Source organism: Dipodomys ordii, unplaced genomic scaffold (genome assembly GCF_000151885.1).
Source record: "Dipodomys ordii isolate 6190 unplaced genomic scaffold, Dord_2.0 Scaffold62, whole genome shotgun sequence".
Classification (NCBI taxonomy): Eukaryota; Metazoa; Chordata; class Mammalia; order Rodentia; family Heteromyidae; genus Dipodomys; species Dipodomys ordii.
In genome coordinates this window covers 4,350,789-4,368,331 of record NW_012267278.1, presented here as the reverse complement: position 1 = coordinate 4,368,331, position 17,543 = coordinate 4,350,789, and positions in this window count along the sequence as shown.

Sequence of the window (17,543 nt, the reverse complement as noted above, 5' to 3'; positions counted from 1 at the left end):
AAAGGGAGATGGATGTTACCATGTGGAACCAATAGTGGGCTAGTTCTTCTTTTTCTTTTTTTTTAATTAAAGGAATATTATTTTGTGTTATGTGCTGTCCTTCCCAGGGGACCTCCACAGAAAAATAAAACAGAAAACCTTCCCACCACTGGTAAGACAAATGAAAAATTCTGTTTTCACTGGCTTCTAAAATAATCCTCCAAATATTTAGCAACAGTATATTTATTTCTCTCATTTCAGATGCTTCATGGGGATAAAAGATTGAATTTACAAGTGGAAAATAGCCATGCATACAATTTTGCCTGTCCAAATTGAAAACTAGTAGCTTCCCACATTTTTAATTAATAACACTGCTGCCACTCACATCAACTCATATGGCATTAATGCTAGTGAATGTGCAATAATCTCTTTCCAAGAAGAACTGCCAAATAGAGCAAAGGCTGCAGAGACAGAGGCAATCGATCCATTCCTGTGGGAATGGCTCTTACCTAGCCTACTTGAAAAGAATAGCTGAGGTAGAGAAATTGGGAATATAAAGGATAGCCCATTTATCACAAGGTAAAGAACAAGAATCTATTCAATGGCTAAGATGGAAAGCAAATTCAGCTTCACAGCTGGGTACTGTCCTGGATTCGAAGCCAGTCCTCACACTAGATGTATGATGCTGGGCACATTTTAAATGTTCTATAAGCTACAGTTGCTTTTTGATAAAGTGAAGAGAATCATGGTGAAGTGGTGAGGATGAACTAAGATTGTGTCAGGAAAGAGTAAATATTCTGGAATAATCTTAATTGCTCAGAACTGCCTTGTTTCTCTGCAACAATAATATAAAGTCAGTGGAAGAAGACTGATAATTTGAGGAATTTACAATACAACTGTTGAGACTTGCCTTGGGTGGTCAAATCAAATCCAGCTTACTCCTCAGGAATGATGTAGCATACATCTTTTCATAGACCATGATCTTCATGCTCCCTACCAGGGTTCCTCATCAACAAAAAGAATCAAAAAAGCAAAAAGGATCTGTGCTGCTACCTCTCAGATTCTGATATTTAAAGGTTTGCTTGATATTTCTGGTGAATGGCCAAAAGATAGCACAAAAACAAAAAAAACCACTTTTATTCTGAAGAGAGTAGCGGTTGAAAGGGATCTAGAAAATCATACTGTCTGCTGGGTGCTTTTGACTCATGCCTGTAATTCTAGCTGTGATCTGAGGATCTGGATTGGAAGCCAGCCAAGGCAGAAAAGTTTATGAGACTCTATCTCCGAAATAACTAGCAAAAAGCTGGGCTAGAGATATGGGTCAAGTGGTAGACTGCCAGTTGAGCAAAAACCAAACCAGCATGAGGCCTTGAATTCAAACCCTAGTACCACCTATATATATATATATATATATATATATATATATATATATATATATATATATATATATATATATATATCTGAAAGCATTGGAAAAAGAATAAGCATTTGTTTATGAAATCTGACTGAATAGGATGAAGAAAACAATCAATACTTGTTCTATTATCCTGAGATACAAATCACTATTACAATGGCCATCTAACTTCATGGATGACAGCTCTATAGTGGATTTCTGAGAGGATTCCAAATGCTTGTGGCTTACCACGATCTTTGGACTTCAGTATGATAGTTTGAAGCACCTCTCAGAAAACATCTCTGGTTCAGCCTGGCATTGATTGTTTTTAAATTTCAAATTTGTAACAGATTTGGAGGAGAGTTTGGGCCTCACTGTCAATTGCAGTTTTGTGGCTCTATAAATGGAGCAAGTTATCAAGAGGCCAATCTTGTGTTTTGCTAAATTCTAGATTCCCTAAGCCTTTTCTTATTCTTGTTCACATGCTAGGCTGGACATAGTTACTCAAGTTCCTGGAGACAGCTGATCACAACCAAGAAATTGTAATTCAACTTCTTACTCATCAAGCTAGGATGATGGAGAACAATGGAAGGCAGACATGTTATTCATCCGAGCTTGTGGATTGTGATCATAGCTTGAGGAAACTCTTTTTTTTTTTTTTTTTGTCAGTAGTGGGGCTTAAACTCTGGGCCTGGGCAATGTCCCTCAGCTCTTCAGCTTAAGGTGAGCACTCAACCACTTGAGCCACAGTACCACTTCCTGTTTTCTGAGTGGTTTATTGGAGATAAAAGTATCTTGTACTTTCCTGCCCAGACTGGCTTTGAACCGTGATCTTCAGATCTCAGCCTCCCAAGTAGCTAGGATTGCAGATGTGAGCCACTGGCGCCCAGCCTCTTTATTATTTTATATCAGCTTGTTTACCAATTTTTCCCCTCATTTTACAGATATTTCTTAGGGACCAAAGACACTTAAAATTCAGAAGACAGACAACAGAATCTCTAAAAAGCAAAAATAAATTGCATTTCTCCAGAAGAATACTGGAATTACTTTAGAGTATTTGTTCTCTATCCCCAACCCCCTTTTTTTTGCCTTAGCCTAACTTCATCATGCTTCCTACCAACTTTCTTACTCTTTTAACCCAATGGTCAATACCATTTAGGATAGGAAGTACTATAGCCATACACATAGATGATGTGTCTCATGAGACGGGTTCTATGGTACAGACTGGCCTGGGAACGCTACAAGGAGCATGTACACTCCCTCATTCTATTTATTCACAGCTATTGAAAGTCAAAGGCTTTCTCTAGGGCTGGCTTCTTGAATTAGAGTGTGAAACACAATTCCCATTAAGATGCCACTTGTAGCAAGGAAACCGTATTCATATCCTGTGAGCAAATGTGGATTTTTCCACTCATGCCCATCTCAATGTCTCAGTTCCTGAACGCAAGCACGGGGGTGTCAAGCTTAGCATTTCCAGGATTTGGGATGGGGGAATCCTGTTGAGTACTGTCTCATGACTTAAGGAAACTTAATCTATTCTGAGAAACTCCATCGTTATTTATCCTTATAATAATTACTCATTTCTAATTTGAGAAAAGAAGTCATTTGGGAGGCGAGAGTCGTGCTGCAGTGATTCATGTCTTTCTTTCCAAGAGGATTAAGTGCACTACTGGACAAAGTACAATGAGAGTTGCATCATTGTGAGCTACAAATGAGAGCAATATGCAATATTAAGAAATGGACACTTTCCAAAGTCTAATTCTGCTTTCTGTCAACAGCAGGATTTGCTTTAGGGTTACTCTCTCTCTCTCTCTTACCCTTCCTCTCTCTTCTCCACCCTACATATCTCTGATTCTAATGTCATGTGTAAATGACTTTCAGAAATGTAAACCAGTATGGCAAACACGTGCCCTACCTTCTGTTGCTAATCCCATAGAGAATCCTTAAATGGTGATCCTTTGAAGCTGACCTTTGAATTGTGGGAATAAGGCTCAGGGCCAGACACTGACTCTAAGTGAAGCTCAGACCATCTGTGCACTGGCCACACAGGCACTGTGAACAGGTAGAACATTCTTCAACTGGTAGACATGAAAACAGCTTTATGGAAACTGCAAAAGAAAGAGTGAGAGGAGAGAGGGGGGAGGTAAAAGGGGAAAAGCGAGAGAGGAGAAAGAGAACCAGAATTATTGAAAACTAGAAGATAGATGTAGAATAAAACTACAAAGAGCAAGCAAGAAAATAGAAAGATATAAGTAAAAAAATAAAGTAGGATGGTGAATGCCTTCAAGGTGTGCTTTTATTTTCTTAGAGCTCAACACACTTCATGTTTTCAGTTGTTGGCAAGACATTAAATTGACAGAATTATTTTTACTTCCTTTATAACCAATAATGACTTCATTACTTTAGGACTTCATTACTTTGGGGGTGGCAGTGGCTGGATAGATGTTGATAAATAAAGATTTTTGTCTTGGTCTGCCATTAGACAAATCATTTGACTTCTCTGAGACTCAGTTTTCCAAGCTGTTAAATAGGGAGATGGATTTTAAAGTTCCTTCACCTGCTGAGGCAATCAACCTAAAACTACAATATTAAGGAGCAATTCTGACCTTTGATCTTATAAAAACAATTCTTATCTCATTCTTCTGATTTACTTCAGCAGGCAACTATAAAAGATTTCTGCGTTATGTAAGAAAAGCAGGCCTTTACATGAAAATATAAACACTACATTATGTAAACAGAGTGCTTGGGTTTGGGGTTATAAATGTATGTCATTGCTGATATCTGAGGTTTCAGATATTAATTTCTAAATCGAATGTTTTTTACAATTATACTTGTTAAATAAAAAAATGATGAAGGCCATTGTTTTGAACTAAGCTTCTTCTTTTAGATTCAATAGACTAGGCAAAAAAAGAAAAAATCAAAATGGAGTTGCTCATGCTAAACCATTTACTCGATCTCCTGAGAAATCAAGATTGTTGCTATTTAAAGCCAAATTTCTTAAACAAGATAGTTTCAACTAGAGTGGTGATGAAATTTCTTCTGTCTTAATCCTCACACACACAAAAAACTAGCCCACAGTAATCTCATGTTGGCCAGCTCTTTTTCTATTGTTCTCTCTTCCTGGCCCTACCTTATAAGGAAAGCAGTTTTGCTATTTTTTTTCCTTGAAGATTCTGTTTTCTTTAGCACTTTGCTGTTATAAAAGCAACCTCTCTACTTTCCTCATTAAAGCATTTACTCTAATAAAATGAATGCTGAATTCTAGAATAAAAACTAAAGCCAATTTAGATTATTAAAATAAAATTTTATTGCTGATCGAATTCCTTTGTATTACAGTATTTTTTTTCCAGCTCATTGAAGGTAATTTGTTATCTTGTCTGTATTAAGGAGAAAGGGAGGAATAGAAAAAGGGAAGAAATGAAGGAGGGAAGGAAGAAAGAAAAGAAGGGAAGAAGAAGGAAAGAAAGAAGGAAAGAAGGGGAGGAAAAGAAAGAAGGAAAGGAGAACCAAAGAAAGAAGTATTGAAAAATATAGGAAGTGTGCTATTAGAATTTTAGGTTGCCATGTTCACTTGATTACTGCTAAGGAGAGTGATAAAACATGTTATAACTTCTTTTGTATATGAAGGCATTTACTTTCTCCCTCTCTCTCACACACTCACCATGCACATTTAGTAACCCTTCTCTCCTTTCCAAAACACAGAGACTCAAGAAACGTCTACACGTCTTATTTCTGTATCGAATCAATTCTTCTCCATTTCTGGAAGCTGAAGCACTTCTGGCCAAAGTTGCTTAACGAAGGTGCCTTACTCACTCTCCACAGCAGTCACCACTAGGGACTGCTTTCCTTCCTGAAATTTTCCCACCCTAAGATCTCCTGATACCAATCTTTCCTGTCCTTCATTTTTCCTATTTCTTAGCCTTCTTCAGTTCCCTTTGTCTACTCAGCCCTGAAAGTCTGTGTTTACCAGGCCTCTGTCCTTGACCCTCCTTTTCCCTCACATGCTCATACTGGGTAATTTCCGTCATGCATTTTTTCTTTTATCTCAAGTCTAGATCTCTCCTCTGAAGCTCCAGGCCAGTGTTTCCAGCTGCCTGATGCAGCTCTCTCCCCACAGGCATCTTCCATGCAAGGCTTTAAAATTCAGTGCTATTTTTCACCAAAGCCTCCTTTCTCTTCCTGCATTTATGGTCCACACTAAATGGTTCCAACCAGCCATCCCATCATCTGATTCGATTTGGAATCTTCCTGTCTTCTTTGATCCCTGATAAGTTACCCAGACTATCCCCTTTTCTCAGTTTCCAGTATCACAGTCAAGGTCTTCATGCTCATTTCTATTTGGATTATTCTGGAGGCCTCCTAGTAGTATCTATAATTACATTCTTCTCTTTTTGTGACCAGTTTTCTGCCATGTGACAAGAAAGATCTGTATGTGTGTGTGTGTGTGTGTGTGTGTGTGTGTGTGCTGGTACTAGAACATAAACTCAAGGCCTGGGTGCTGTTCCTTTTCCTTGTCTCTCAAGGTTGGTGCTTTATCACTTGAGCTCTGGATCTACCTCTGGCTTTTTCATTGGTGATAAGAGTCCCATGGACTTTCATGCCCAGGCTGGCTTTGTACCACGTTCTCAGCCTTCTGAGTAACCAGGATTACAGGTATGAACCACTAGAACTGGTTCAGAAAGATCACTTAAGAAACAAATAATCTCATAATGTCATCCTACCCTGTCACTCCTAAGACGTAGAAGCTTCCTGAGGCTCTCCGATGAGTTCATAGTAAAATCTAAAGCCTGCATCTGGTTTTGTAAGGACTTCTGTCCCATAGACCCTTTGCTCTGCCAATATGTATTCATTAAGGGAATTCTCAGGAACCAACTTCATTCCACAAGTATATGTTGCAAATGTTCTTTGATTAGTGTGGGCTATCTTGCACCACAACTGTCTTTTGTACCATATGACAAAGATTTGCTGAAGGACAGGTCTGAACCTTAACTTACATCTCTGTCTCCAGTGTGAAACAAAGCAAAATTCAGCACTTGAACTAAAACCTAGAATTTCAATTTCATGTTGCCTGTCAAAGATATATCAAAATTGCTACATGCTTTGTTTCCTTTTTTATGCTTAGGTTTATTAAGTTACCAACTTTCAACTTTTTTTCTGATGGAAAACAAACTGGTTTGTTTCCATCTCCAGTTCCTAGCAGGCATACTTAAAGAATGTCCTTCAACAGTTATCCACAAATTCCTTTAGAAAATCCCAACCAGTAATCATGAATTATTTAGACATTTTCTTTCACTGCTGAGACCAATAGATAAACACATAGCTTTTGACTATCAAACTAAGAAGAAATGACAAACTTTCATTTAAAATGAAAAACAAAATATCTAGGTACAGATTTTCTTGCAAGAGAAATTAAAATTCTTCTATCTTGTTTGGTAACTTAATATTTCTCTGGGGTTTATTTTATGAATAAGAAACAGAACCCGAACATCTATTTCTGATCACCTAGTTGCTTATCTCTTCCCTTTCCATGAGCTTTACAGTTTTAAGCCTTTCCAACACCATGTTTCTAGCACCAAGCCTGACCAATAAAGGGCTCCTCCTAAATATTTGTTTAATAAATGTCAAAATATTTTGGTTTTGTTTTATGTACTGTCCTATAAAAGTCTTCTATTTCACATATAAAAGACAAAATTAATTTCCCAAAGAAAATGGACATAAGGTCATAAAAACTGCACAGGACCCAATCTTTTTTTTTTTATCATGGAATACCCAAAAGATGTGTATGTGTGTGTGTGTGTGTGTTTGTATTTTACTTCAATGTCACGTGTATCCTTCTATTATACACAGTCTGTTGAAAATTTTGAAATTGGGAATTATCTTTTGGTGAGCCATAGCCAAGTGAATCTGGGATAAGTTTAGAACTGATTAAACTTGGCAAATTTCGCTATGGGAAACAAAACACCACAGAGTAGATTTCTATTTCTAAGTCAGCAAGCAAAGAAAAACTTTTCAAGAATTACTCCACCTAAAACAACATGAACATTGGGTTCAGAAGAAGTACCCATTTATCCAAATAAATTATTCAACAGTAAACTTTCCCAGTATTATAAAATAAGTGTTCCTTCTGTAGTTTCTTCGTTAGTGATCATTCATCAGGAAGTCATACCACATCAAGAGATGCCATAATAGATGCAATATTCTTCATTTAATAACATTTAAGTACGCTATTGTCTTTGCACTCATGGTTGTTAAAAATGAAGAGATTTTTTTCTTTTCTTTTAAAAAGTATGTGCATCTGGTTAAGAGAGACCAGAATAATCCCAGTTTTTTAAAAAAATGACATTTTTATTTCCTGATTCAGCACAAGGAAAACCAGTTTGAATGTTCAGTTGTGTGGGGTGTCTCTCTTGTGTGCTTTTAGACATGGATATTGCAAAAACAGAATGAGGTATCTTGCGAAGGTGACAATGCTTGGAAGGTCAAAGAATTTTCTATCTTTCTGGGAAATGTCACTCTGTTTTGTAATAAAGCTGGAATGACTTCCCATGAAGATGTAGGCAATGGAGAAAAGCAAGGACTTCCCACTTTAGCAAATACAGGAAGAAAACAAGGTAGACATCTGTTTATAAAAAATGAATCCAGTGAAAAGGGGGCTCCATCAATGATAAACATTTATTCTATTCTGCATGTTTAGTATGGGGAAAGAACACATTGAAAGTTGGCCAAACATGATAACTGTTAGTGTCTGCAAAGTCCAGAAATCTTGTGTTGAGGATGTTTTCCAAGACATTTTTATTTTGTTCTCAACTGGATTAATAGTAAACAGAGGGGGGGGAAAGCAAAGGTAAACTAAAGTGGCATAAAACCCAGTATGCTTACATACACTTATGTGAGATTCATTCTTTTTTTTCTAAGTCTGTTGTCTAAATTCTGTCTAATCCCAAAAGCCAACTCCCCACTGACTCAACTGGATATCATCTCGAATACTTCAACTCTCAGATCCATAACTATGTTGTTCTGTGTTATTTGACTACCATCCATATACTTACACTTTTGAGCTCTATGTTGAAATGCTGATTTGTCTTTGCAATACCCAGCTTGTTTCCTGACAATGGAGTTTCACAGAATGTTAGACCTCAGATTTCTGAGTAGCTAGCATTAAAGGCATGAGCTACCAGTGCCTGACAAGAACTTTCTCTACTCTGTCCCTGTAATTTTTTTTAAATTTGTAAGTATTTGCTCCTATAATAACTGGTATAAATCAAAACTAAGTGAAATGTGCATGTTATATGGAAACATTTAATAATAGCAAGCATTAGCAATATTTTCATGTAAAGCGATTTACCCAAGTAAAATCAATAAGCATAAAAATGGTATGATTCTTTTTTGATAATTTCACTCAAGTGTCTATCAAAGCATTTATGCTGATAATCTTTCCTGATACTATTTATTATTTAATTCCATGGTCCTTTTTTCAATACTGAAGATTGAACTTTCTACCTTGTATATACTACATATCCCTCTGAACTATGCCCCAACTCCTTATCTTTTATTTTTAAAAATATTTAGAGATTCTCACCTAAGTCTTAGATCTTACTCCTAGATACACAGAGACTCCCTATTTCAAAACCTCTGTTGTTACTTTTCTGGCTGTGTCATTCACATGTTTCATTCATATCCTCATTTTTATTTGCTATTTTCTTTTTTAATTATATACATTTATTTCTATTTATTTATGTATTTATTTATTTATGGGTCCTGGGGCTTGAACTCTGGGCTTGGGCACTGTTCCTGAGCTCTTCAGCTCAAGGCTAGTGCTCTGCCACTTGAGCCAAAGCACTACTTCTGGTTTTCTATTGGTTTTATTGGAGGCAAGAGTCTCATGGACTTTCTTGCCTGGGCTGGCTTTGAACCATGATCCTTAGAACTTAGCTTCCTGAGTAGTGAGGATTACAGGTATGAACCACTGGTGCCTGGCAAATTATACTTTTTATTTGTTGTTTTCTGACTGCAAATATCCAATTACTCTTAACAGTTAATTCAGTGTTAAAGACTTAAGATTCTGAAGACCTTAACATGAAAGAAGCTGTGGTACTTGCCTGGTAGACTGGGTGAAAATGACTGCTGGATTTCCATTCTGAAACAGGGGACATGGGCTAATGGAGATTATTACAGGGGAGACTGAGGGAAATGGAGAAAATTCAAGGAATAGACACTGGAGACAAGGAGAGAGAAAATTAGGAGAGACTGCTGTTGGAAAATGTGTATCTTTTGGACTGGGAGCTAACTGGAAAAAGGACTCAAGTTCAGCTAAAGGATTATGTATTTGAAAAAGGAGCCTGTTAGCAGTGTCTGGGCAGAGTGGCCTGAACTGACCAAATTGGCCAAGGCTAGATTCAGGCCTGAACTGGGCTAGAATCAATGACTGAAGTAAAAACTAGAAGTTAGAAAAGGAAGCCTGTGGACCTATCCATGTGGGTGCTGTGCTTTTCTTTTCCTCCTAGTCAAAACAAGAAGGTCTTCCTCTCCTAAGAGGAATTTCCTAAATGGCAATTGGCTGAAGGTTCAAAGAAGACTTCTAGCCACAACTAAAAACTGTAGTACAAATTAGGAACCAGAATACAAGTCCTATCACACAAAACAAGGGACAAGACCTAGAAGATGAGAGGGAGAATTCTAACTAAGTACACATGGGAGTAGCCAGGGTACATAGTAAACCCACTGGGAAGAGGAAATTAGTGCCAATTCTACCTCCCCGAGGGAAGATGAATTTATCATTTCTTTTGTTCCAGTTAATAGGCAGGGCGGTGGTTACAGGATCATATGTACCTGGGCTGTATGACTCAGGAACAGGCAGGTAGACACAGGGAAGGAAGAAGGGGGCATAGTCGAGGTTTTGAACAGTCCTATCAGCCTCAAAACCTGTCCATCTCCTCATGACTATCTAAGACTCAGATCCCATCTTTCCCTTGCACAGATGCTTTCCTCCAAATTCTAATTACAGTGGGCATCTGGGAAGTGGATCACACTCACCATCACCACTACCACTGCAACCACTCCATTATCATCTCCATTTCATGGCCAGTTCATCTGAATTGGCCAATAACCTTTCTATACTCCAACTTCCCAAGATTGATAGTGTTTTTCAAGAACTTTTATACAAAATTGGACACAATATTTTAAAGAGCAGATAACATACAGTCTTATCAAACTTCTGTGAAGAATGCTTGAAATATAAATGAAGTAAATTAGTTCAAGTTTTTTCACATAGAGATAGCAGAAAATCTGTCTGCAGTTGGCTAAAATAATAATGGAACTAAAAGGCCAGAGGGGAAACTGACTTAGGTGTGGCCTGAGTCGATGCTCAGAGGTATAACAGCAATGGATTTCTTTCTATCTTGTTTTCTGTGGTTCTTATCTTCTCTCAGAGGCAAGTATATCAGATGCTATAGGCATCTTTAATGAAGTCCACCCAGAAAGACAGTCTTTGCCTCAATATTCTTAACCAAAATATGAGCACTTGACTGTGATTGGATCATCGTCAGGGATCTGCTCTCTGAGGAACCAATCAGGCCGTTGATTTGCTAAGCAGAACTTAAACACTCTTCCCTGGGTCTTGGAGGTTGAGGGAAGTGGGGAGTCAGTTTTCCCCAGGACCCTGTGAATACTAAAGCAGAAATTGGGGTTGTTGGAAAGCCAATGGGGAAATTAAATACCAAAGAAGGATCAATTAGGGTCCTAAGGTGTAAACTAACTCCAGTGGAGGAAAGGAAATTATTAAGATAGTGGGTAACTCAAAATGTCAGAAAGACCTGAAGACCAAGTTGGATACAAGAGCATGTACTAATTTGCTAGGGCTGGTATAACAAAGCACTTAAAAAGGGGCTTAAGCAACAGAGATTTGTTGTCTCTTACTTCTGGAGACTAGAAGTCTCCAGACTTCTAGGGCTGGTCCCTTCCAAGGCTTGTGTGGGAGTGTCTGTTCCAGGCCTCTCTCTTAACATTTTGGACAATGATAATAAAACAATCCAGATCTCTTATCTTACCAAATATAAGTTCAAGATAGGAAATCCCTCCCCTCCCCTCCTCTCTCTTCAACTCCCCTCCCCTCTCCTCCTCTCTCCTCTCCTCTTTTTTTTCCCCTCTCTTTTTCTTTGGTAGTACTAGGGTTTGAACTGAGGGCTGAGCACTTGCTACTCAGGTTTTCTATCACTTAAACCATGCCCTGGCTCACTTTGGCTTTATTTTTTCAAATAGGGTTTTGCGTTGTTGCCTGGGTTGGGCCTAAGACTATGATAGTCCTATATATGCCTCTTATGCTGGAATGGCAGGGCTGAAAAACACTCCTGGCTTATTGCTAGAGATCCAGTACATCTTTTCACTGAGGCTGGACTTGATCCTCCCAGGTTCTGTCTGAGGAATTGCTGGGAATATAGGCATAAGCCACTGCACCCAGCTGCATTGTTGTTGTTTTTAAATTTATATACTATGGTTTAATTTTGTGAGAACTGTCAAGAGCACATTTTGTTCTGTGTATTTATCAGGAACTCTTATACATGGTGTTTCCAGTGTTGACTCTATCATTGCTAATATATTTGCAGGACCGAGAACCAGGGCTTTGTACATACTAGGAAAATACTTCACCACTTGAACCACAAACCCAGTCTCTTTTTTGTCAGTTGTAGAGCTTGAACTCTGGGCCTAGGCACTGTCCCTCAGCTCTTCAGCTCAAGGCTACCACTTGAGCCACAATGCCACTTCAGGTTTTCTGGTGGTTTTTATTAGAGGTTGGACTCTCATGGACTTTCCTGCCTGGACTGGCTTTGAACCAAGATCCTCAGATCTCAGTAGCTAGGATTACAGGCGTGAGCCACTGGTGCCCAGCTAAACCCAGTCATTTTTGTTTGTAATTTGTTTTTCTAACTTTGCTTGGGCTGGGCTCTAACTCCTGTTCCCACTTCCTGAGTAGCTGGGATTACAGGTTTGTGCTATTATACCTTGTACTATAGTGCTGATCCAAATCGATATAACACTCTTCAAGTTATTATTTCCCTAAATCCAACCCAAATTCAGAGAGAAAGACTCAATTTAACATGAGAGAGAAGGTATCAATCTCAACATAATGAGAAAGACCAACAGATACTTTAAACAAGTCTTACAAACTTTTAACATAAACATGGAACAGGAGGAGAAAATAAAAGATGAACTAATAGCCAGTAGACCAGGATGTGCCCTGAAGCCTTGAATCTGGAAATTATTAATTCTTTTTTTTTTTGCTTCTTCTCTCCTCCCCAAAGGTTCAATGCACACATAGATATCTGGAGCAAAATTCACTCAAGACACATTTTCACAGTGCACCTGGCTCTCTGGGCAGCCCACGGCTGTTCTCTTGAAGCCTTTTTACCTTTTTGTTCTGGCAGCCAAAGAGGTGTCTGAATTACTTTGTGCTTTTAGAAATCCCCACTTTCTCTTCACTCATAAAATCTGCAACCTGGCGCAGGGATGTTAGAAATATGTTTCCTGAGTCCCTGTGCTGGGGGAGGGGTGTAACTTCCTTTAGATCCCTCCACTTCGCCAGCCTCATCCCACTCAGAGCCTGGGATTTCCTTTCTTCCAATGGTCTGTAGCTAAAACCACAAGCCCTCTGGTGATCAGTGAAATCATGTCTCTGCCATCTTTGTGCCATGAAGTAGGTAGCTATTAGATCTCTGCTCTTTTGTGAACAGAGTACATAACAAAACAACTGCAGAAAGGAAATCCCATATAGTTCTTTAGAGCAAAAGTACTCAAGTTAAAAAAACACTTCGGGTTTATATGATACTTGGCATTAAACCCAGATGTTTTATTATATTAAAAACATCTTTTTTAAAAAACCAACCATTTAAAGAAAGGTATATGGAAAGGTTGGAATATCTATCTATCTATCTATCTATCTATCTATCTATCTATCTATCTATCTATCTATCTATCTATCTATCCTCCTCCAAACTTCCTTCTCAAAGTAGAGATTTCTCAAAGCTCCATGGTCTACTTGGACTATTTTCAGTGTTTGAAGAACATGTAGATCAGAGCCACTATGATTTAGAATTTCTTCTTTTGCTGGTATTCAGTTCAGGGCCTCACACTAGCTTAGCTTGCTCACTTGGCTGGCTCCCTGCCACTTGAGTCATACCTCCTGGCTTTTGTTCCATAGTTTGGAAATGGAATTTCTTGGACTTACCTCCCTGGATTGACTTCACACCTAGATCCTCTGATCTCAGTTTGCTGAGCAGTTAGGATTGCCACTAATGCCAGGCATCTTGGGAACTTTTAGCTAGGGCTAGCCCAAATCATAATCCTTACAAGTAGGTATACAGATGTGAGCCATCGATGCCCAGTGGGCACTCATGTTGTAGAAGAGACGTCCAACAAGACACTGAAGTATCAAGCTGAGCAGAGGTATTCCATCTGTTGTTTCTTGATACCCACCCACATACAACGTTTACAATATTCCATTATCCTAGAATGCTGGCAGCCCTGAAGAATATGGAAACCCAGTGAGATTCAAAACACCAGGTAAGCCTGGCTACATCAATGACTAAGTGAGGGTGCTGACAGACTGGAGAGGCCATGCTTTCAGTCAGAGCCAGAACTTGCTTTAGTTGAGAAAAAGGCACTGGCTAGGAAACTGACATTACCCAGAGGCCTTATCATATCGCTCTTTTCTTGTATCACTTCCTGTGTTAGCCAATCACTTACCCTGAAAATGATTACATTGATGGTAGGGGGATAAAGAGAAACCTAGACTTTCTTTTCCTCATTGGACTTCAGTAAGCCAAAGATAGAGTGCTGGTAGGCAGTATCTGCTCCATAAGTGCAGGAAAAACACTGCAATGTTTTGGGCAACATTTTTACCATTATGGTAAGAATGAAGCATATATACATATATATATAATGCAAATTATATTATATTATTTGTATATAATATATATTATATTATTATTAGTGATTCTGCCTAAGGTAATTTGCAGTTCAAATTGCCATCACCCAATGTAAATAAGAATAGCAAGATTCCCACAACTTATTTATTTTCTATTCTTAACATGTCAAATAATAAAAATGGACAAATAGCAAAATCAAACAAACATGCAGCCCCAACCATGATAACACAAGAAAGAGAACCACCAAAGAAAAACAACAGCTTTACCGGCACTAAATTCCTGTCTTTTGAACATAGAGTCCAGCATGTCTTTTTTAAACTGGACTCAGAAAACTATGTAGTTTTTTTCTGAGTGTTGAACCATGGTCCCCAGAATGGTTTAGCTCTGTGTGTATCCTCAGAAGTTGTAAATGTTACCTTATATGTCAAAAGATATAAGTAAGTCAGTGATCTTGAGAGGAGTGTGTTCTGAAATATCTAGATAAACCTTAAATGTAATCATCTAGATTCCTATGGGACTGACACAAAGAGTGGAAGACCCAAAGAAGAGGAAGAGGCAAAGCTAACTGTTCAATGGTGTAGCCACAGGCCAAGGAATGCCTGCAGCCATCAGACACTGAAAAAACAAGGAATAGAATCTCCCTGAGAGCCTCTGGAGGGAGCCCTGTAAACACCTTGATTTCAGACTTCTTATTTCTACAACTGTGAGAGAATACATTTCCATTGTTTTATTTATTGTTTATTGTTACTATTTAGCAGTTTTATAAAGAGGATACAATTCTGTAAGTCAGGTTATGAGTGCAATGTTTCTTGACAATGTCACATAATTTGTTATGGCAGCCCAGGGAACTAATATCGTGGCTCTGCCCCATTGGAGCTTCCCCCCACCCCCTCCCTCAAATAAGACATGAATTATATCCAGTCTATGTTATCTGCCTCTGGAGGTCTCTCCCTTTCTTGGTAAGCTTCTCTTTGTAGCTGCTTGCCAGGAGAATGGCATTCTCTAAGACTCTCACACATTTAGTCCTGTCCCCTTCTCCTTGCTTTGGATGGGGAATTTCTTGGGCAGGAAGCGCACATCTCAGGGTCTTATCTTACCTCTGTAGTATCTTGATCAACACTTGTGTCACAGAAAATGCCGTGGTTCCTGTTGATGGACCAAATAAGGATATATGGTTTTCAATTTAAGTTTCCCCACTTCCCATTTACAAAACTCATGCCGGGGAATATATTCTCCATGAATAAAGAAATGTTTACCGTCGCATCTCTGGCAAATATATTTTATTTGCACAAAGAGATTGTTGTTCAAAAAAAAAGAGATTGTTGTTCAAGGTCTAAAGGTGACTTTTAAAGCAAGAGAACTAATAATCTCATTTTTGCTATGGAAGAAGAACATCCCTGGTTGATACGTATATGATATGTACATGTGAGCCTCTTTCTTCTGCATATCAGATATCATGGGTTCAGTTGTACATGGTGGACCCTGAAGCTGATGGGGGCCAGGGCTATTCTACACACTGTGAGGAGCTACTTGGAATGGAGTGACCAGTACACAATGGAGTGGACACAGTACCTGAGTTTTCTTGAAAGAGCACATGAACATAGTCTTCATTTTAGAAACTTATTAGCATATATTAATTGTAAAAAAATAATGGGTTTCATTTTCATACAAGCATAATATACTTTGATCATGTTTACTCCACATTACCCATACCTTTATGTTTCTTCCCTCCTGCCCTCTATCCCTTCTGTCTCTGTCTCTGTCTGTCTGTCTGTCTCTCTCTTTCCTTTTCTTTCTTTAATGCTGGAGGAAGAATACAGAGCCTCAAACATGGTCAAGTGCTCTACCACTGAGCTACATAACCAGCTATCTATCTATCTATCTATCTATCTATCTATCTATCTACCTACCTACCTATCTGATCCATTTTTATTTGCATAAGTTAATAGTACAAACAAATTTCATTGTGATATTTATATAAGTGAATATAGCACATTTTGATCAAATCCCCCCCCCCGTATATTACTACTTAGTTCTCTTTTCCCCTCCTCTTTTGAAATGTTTTCAGTGGATTTCATTATGCTATTTTCATATATTTATATATTTTCCCAGAATCACCCTCTTCTTTTCCCCTCTCCTACCTACTGGTTCCTCCTCAAAATTATGGTGTGCTTCTATTTGTTTTTTAGGTCTAGCTTCTACATATGAGTGAAAATATGAGCTACTTATCTTCTTGAGCTTGGATTATCTTGCTTACTATATGTCATGACAAAGGACATAATTTTATTCTTTTTATATTCTCTTTGTATATAGGTACCATGCTTTCTGTATTGATCATTAGTTACTGGGCACTTAGGGCCGGTTCCATATCTTGGCTAGGTATGCTGGTATCTCACTGTATTTTCATTTACATTCCTTTGGATATATACCCAAGAGTGGTATAGCAGGATAATTCTATTTTTTTTCTCTTGCAGAATCTCCACACTGATCTCTATAGTGGCTGAACTGGTTGACATTCCCACCAATAGAGTATAAGGCTCTTTTCCCCACCCCATATTCATGTCTATATTTATTGTTTGCTTTCTTAATGATGTCCATTCTGACTGGGTAAGATAGAATCACAATGTTGATTTGATTTGTATTTCCTTTATAGCTAAAGATGTTGGACATTTCCTCATGTATTCATTGGCTGTTTTTATCTCTTCTTCTGAGAACTGTCTGTTCGGATCATTTGCCCATTTTTAATTGGATTATTTGTTCTTTTGATGTTTAGGGTTTTTTTCTTATTTTGTTTTGTTTTCATGGAGGTTAGTACCAGGGCTAGAACTCAGGGCCTCATGTTCATGCTCAGTTTTCTTGCTCATGGCCAGAGATCAACCACTTGAGCCATGCTTCAGATTGTCATTTTCCTGATTAATCAGAGATGGAGTCTCTCAGTCTTTTCTGCTTGGCCTGGCTTCACATTTTGGTCCTCCAGGTGTCAGGCTCCTTAGTAATTTAGAATTGTGATTATAAGTGTAAGCTACCAATGTCTGGCCTTTTTGAGGTCTTTATACATATCAGAGATGAATCCTTTTTCCACAGAATAGCTATCAAAAACTTACTCCCATTCTATGGGTTGTCTCTTGGTTCTAGTAATTTTTTCCTTTGATGTGCAGAAACCTTTTAATTTCAATCAGTCCCATTTGTCAATTTTGCTCTTATTTGCTGAGCTCTTGGAGTCCTCCCTATTCAGGAAGTTGCTGCCCACG